Source organism: Euphorbia lathyris, chromosome 2 (assembly GCF_963576675.1).
Source record: "Euphorbia lathyris chromosome 2, ddEupLath1.1, whole genome shotgun sequence".
Classification (NCBI taxonomy): Eukaryota; Viridiplantae; Streptophyta; class Magnoliopsida; order Malpighiales; family Euphorbiaceae; genus Euphorbia; species Euphorbia lathyris.
This window is the reverse complement of record NC_088911.1, coordinates 8,753,061-8,759,060: the sequence shown is the minus strand read 5'-3', so window position 1 is coordinate 8,759,060 and position 6,000 is coordinate 8,753,061.

Here is a 6,000-nt window from a genome sequence, read left to right as displayed (position 1 = left end):
TAGGTTATTCATAGAAGAGGTGGTTAACTAACTATAATATACGTATGAAACAGTAGGATTCCAGCCTCTATATATTTCGAAAGTACTTGGGTCAAATGTTTCACCGTTTAGCAAATTATAAGTGCTACTCACGTGTCAGGGGATCAATAGATCTCATATAGTTCTATCTTAATCCAAATATGATTTAGTTAAAAGTATATTAATAAGAGAAATTAATTATATTTCCATCTCTATAGAAAAGAAAATACTAATAAAAATTGAAATAATTACATAAATAATGTTAAGTATCGACTAGTAATAAAGGTAATGGATAAATGTATAGGATAATCGCTTACTTCAAAGTGCATTTTGGGAGTGTTAGACCAAGTTAAGGATGATACGAGAGCCTCCTAGTCCAATGTTGGGACAATCATTGTTGGATCCATTGGACAGAAGGAAGTTTAAACACCCACTAGTTGTTGTTAGAAAACTTCATTAAATCTGTATATGAAGCTTTAGTATTTTTAGGCTAAACCACGGCAAATGACAAAAATAACCATATATATATATATAAATTAAGTATTAAAATGGTAACTAAATTCGGTAGTAAAAATCAATTTAATCCAAATTGAATTTTAGAAAATAAATTCAGTTTTCATGTTCTTAAATTTTGACAAATTATCCTAAATTCTATATATTTTAGTTATTAAAACTAGTTGTATTTAGAATAAGGGTTAATTTCAAATAAATTCTATGTGGTTTTATTTTATTTTTCAGATTGGTACCTGTGGTTTTTTTTTTTTTGTTACAAATCGATCTTTGTGATTTATAAATTTTTTATTTTTGTTAGTTTTGCCAAATTTGATTGATAACAACCCCAAAATAAAAAATTTCAACAATTAAATAATATTTTAAGCAACTTTAATTTTTTAACTTTTTAGGTTTGAGATCATTTAGGTGTCGTTTTTTTTATGAGAGAGAAAATTAATGTTTAGAGAAAGAAAACTCCAAAAATAATGATTTTGAAAAATAAAACATGTGGTTCCATAGTAAATATGATACTAAACAATTTTAATTCTTGGAAAATTTTCATTTTAAGTTCATTATCGGTCAGATTTGGCAAAGTTAATAAAAAAATGAAAATTTTACAAACCACAAGGTTCGGTTTATAACAAAAAAATCACAGATATCAATTTGAAAAAACGTGGAACCATAGGGAATTTAATTGAAATTAACCCTTAGAATAATTCATCAAAATTTGTCATCTTCAAAAGATTGAGTTGATACATAAAATTTGATTTAACTTGAATTGATCTTGCAATGTCAATTTTAAGAGTAATTTTGACCCTTAATTCATATAACGTTGATATCTATTGAACACTCACTGGCAATGAATCTTGAGTCTAGTACTTATTGAGTCACATGCAGATATCTAGTCTTACAAACTTTAGACTCCAAGTGTCAATCTCTTACACTATTACTGGTTGAATCACTTGCAGATATCCGGTCCTACAAATTTTAGGCATAAGATGTCCATCTTTAGAGGTGCACATTAGGTGATTTTTGGGATGAGTCACCCGCAAATATCTACTCTTACAAACTTTATGCTCCAAATGTCGATCTTTTAGACTGTTACTTATTGAATCACGGGTAAATATCTAATCTTACAAACTTTAGACTCTAGACCTCCATCTTTAGAGGTGTACATTAGGTGATTTTTAGGATAAGTTAGATTGATTTTTGAGATGAGTCACCCAGAGATATCTAGTATTACAAACTTTAGGCTCCAAATGTCAATCTTTTAGACTGTTACTGGTTGAATAACCCGCAAATATCTAGTTTTACAAACTTTAGACTCCAAATGTTCATCTTTTAGATGTGCACATTAGGTGATTTTTTGGATAAATTAAACTAAATTTTTGGATGAATCACCAGCAGATATCTATAGTCTTACAAACTTTAGGCTCCAAATGTCAATCTTTTAGACTGTTACTAGTTGAGTCACCCGTAAATATCTAGTCTTACAAACTTTAGGCTCCAGATGTCCATCTTTAGAGGTGCACATTAGGTGATGTTTGGGATGAGTCACCCGCAAATATCTAGTGTTACAAACTTTAACCTCCAAATCTCCCTCTTTAGAGGTGCACATTATGTGATTTTTAGGATGAGTCACCCATAAATATCTAGTGTTACAAACTTAGACTCCATCCATCTTTAGAGGCGCACATTAGGTGATTTTTAGGATGAGTCACCCGTAAATATCTAGTGTCACAAACTTTAGGCTCCAAATGTCCATCTTTAGAGATGCACACATTAGGAGATTTTTAGGATAAATCACCCGCAAATATCTAGTGTTACAAATTTTAGACTTCAAATGTCCATCTTTAGAGGTATACATTAGGTGATTTTTAGGATGAGTCACCCGTAAATATCTAATCTTACAAACTTTAGGCTCCAAATGTCAATCTTTTAGACTGTTATTGGTTAAGTCACCTGCAAATATCCCGTATTACAAACTTTAGGCTCCAAATGGCAATCTTCTAAACTATTATTAATTGAGTCACCCGTATTTATCTAGTGTACAAACTTTAGACTACACATGTTGATCTTTAAACCTACATTTGGGATAAAGTTAGAAATAATTTATAAGAAAATATGATGAATAAGCATTAATAATATTATTACTATTTGGTCAAAACAATACTCATATAATAATAATATTATTGTTACTATTACATCAGATTAGTTAGTTTAGTCATGTAAATAATAACCATAAAATCTGAAATTTTCACACTTGCCAGTTGGCTCCACGTAGATATAGCTAGATAAAGCATGCAAGTTGTTCTAACTATATATAGAGTGTATAGCATTGCTTCTTTAACGTTAACAACTCCATGATTCTCTGCTATTTCTCTCTTTGGGTGTTACCAGGCAAGTCTTGAAACTCTTTTCATGTACTTTCACATTCATGTGAAACTGCTTGAAAACGAAACGTTTAATCGATGTTTATACATTGTTGTTTTAATTTCTTGTTAAAATGAACAATGAACTGCATTCTTTTGAGCTCCAGGAGCCTCAAAATGAATTGTCGTGTCATAATAATCGTATATATACTCTAAAAGATGATGACCGTCTCACGCGGTTTGATAGTCTCGTAAGGGAGTAAGTGGTTCATTAGTTGATTTAATTTCTTGTTATAACGATGGGTGTTTACTGCATTCTTTCAAGTTCCCGGAGACGGTTGTATGATCGTAGTAGCGTTAAAACGGGTTATCGTGTCATAATATGTGTTCGATATATACTCTAATTAGTTATATATGATATAAATGTAATGAAATGATAATCGTGTCAGACGGTTTGATAGTTCTATGGAAGTATTTGAGCTAATGCAAGACATTGGTTGCTTATAGTTGAGTTTTCTCCTAAATGTATTTATCAATTTTTTTTTAGTCTTGCATATATATAGGAAATGTGATTGGATGAGTTATTGTAAATTCTTTAATTAGATTAGTAGAAGAATTTAATAATTGGATGGAATATAAATACTTATATTACTTGAAATCGGTGGCGGGAAAAGAGGGTGCATAAGGTTTAGTGCGTTCTCGATTACTATAATCTAGTTATTTTGGTAGGAACAGTTTCATGGGAAAAAGGGTCTGACAATTGTATCTGGGACCCTCTTTCTTTTCTCTACCGTTGTTTGTATTAATATATGCTTAAAGTGACAATTATATTATGATTCAGGTTTAGTAGTGCATTCCCAAGTACTATAACTCTGGTAGGAACGGTTCTATAGAAAAGAGGGTCTAACAATTGTATTAGGGCCTCTTTCTTTGCTCCACTGTTTGCATTAGTATACACCTAAAGAGACAATTATATTATGGATGAGGTTCGGTGCATTCCCCAGTACTATAATCTAGCTACTCTGGTATGAATGGTTACATAGGAAAGAGGGTCCGGCAATTGTATCTAGGACCTCTCTCTTTGCTCTGCCACTGTTTGCATTAGTATACACCTAAAGTGACAATTGTATCTGGGACCCTCTTTCTTTGCTCTGCCACTGTTTGTATTAGTATACACCTAAAGTGACAATTATATTATGATTGAAAATACAAATAGACGTTGAACTTAGAGAGATGTGTATGGTCATTCTGTCTATTTGTCTTTGTAATATCTTAATTTAATTTTTATCTATTTTGTAGCATGCGTGGAGGATATTATTGATTTTCAACCAGAGTTCAAATGTAGTAGATGAGAATATACAACTGTAATTAAATACTTGGTGGAAGAGTTTTACCTACCCGATGGACGTATGCTCGGCTTTAGGCTGTCAGCCTATGAGTCTAGAATACTAGATTATGCGAGGGGAAAAACAGAGTTTATATTCCCCCTCGTGATCACGTTTTAGTTGTATTATAAATAATTAATAATCTCCGATAGAAATTTTGGCACAAAAAATCCATTTGTGACTCCGATCAATAAGATCTTTCAGCGGACTTTTCAAAGAGAAGTGTTCTCTATAGACTTAATTTAGTAGTGGAAGACGTTTACCTATATAGGCTTCTAAGAAAGAATAAAATTAGACGGTGATCGTAAGAATCAATTATTATAAAAATTCCAACAATTAGTTAAGGAGTAGATCATTCACTTTAGTATTTTATTGAATCAAAATATATAGTGGAGAAAGAAAATTTGTTGTCTTCAATTTTCTATCTAATGTATGTTTCTTATTTAATTTATGACACGTAATATATTTATTTTTATTTTTACGCTATTATTTAATTTATGACACGTAATATATTTATTTTTACTTTTACGTAATTAACGTTGATTAAAAAACAGTTAAGAGTTGGAGTTATAAATATGTGTTATAAATAGAGAGAGAATTGGGATAAACCCTTCATTAATTATCCAAATTATCCAAAAGAGATTTGATAAAAAAAAATTTTGACAAAATAATTTTATTTTTTAAAATTGGGGACAAAATATTTTTTTCCCTTCATTAATTATCAAAAAGAGATTTTATAATTTTGTTTTTTAAAATCGAGTATTTGTCTCTGTGATAGAGACAAATAGCAATCATTACTACGTAATATAAATATATTCAATATTCAAAGATTAAAAAAAAATTATAATAACAGGTTTTATAAGACTATAATTTTAAAATAATTTTAAAATGAAGATAAGTTTTGAAAAATTCATAAAAATCACAATTTGATATGCAAATTATATGCTAAACTGTTGCCCCTTAGAACAAAACTGATACAACGATATGTTATTATTACAAATAATTATTTATTATACTTATCGGAAATTGAACATCGTTGGTATTTATTCTCTATTGGTAGTTTCGAAAAAGTAGAGGATCCATTTCCTAACCGAACGACCGATATTAAGTGGGATCGTGTAAATCTTATTGACGCCTTTTATTAACTAATTAGTTGGCAAATTGAAAGTCTCCACTTTCCACTAAGGCGTTTAGCGAAAAGTGAAAACTTTCAATTTGCCAGCTAATCGGTTAATAGAAGACATCAATGAAATTTACACGGTCTCATGTAATATCGGTCGTCTGATTAGGAAATGGAATCTCTGCTCTTTCAAAACAACTAATAGAAAATAAAGACCAACTATGTTCAATATCCGATGAGTATATAAATAATTACTCGAACTGATAACCTATCTTTATACCATGTCTAAGAGACAACAGTTTAACACATAATTTCTACGGCAAATTGTGATTTTTAGGAATTTTCCAAAGCTTATATTCATTTTAAAATTATGTATTACTCATTCATATATATATATTAAATTTAATGAACTGTTAATTTAATTATTGGGGCAGAAAAATACAAATTTTCTACTCATATTTCACTGTTACAAAAAAAAATCAATATTTATAGATTTTTAAATATTTTTCATTATTTTTTTAAAGGAAACCGTTTATTATTAGTAAATAATAAAGGTACGAAGGTAAATTCAGCAGTGTTCACATGAATCCTAATGATAAAATGAATTTGATTA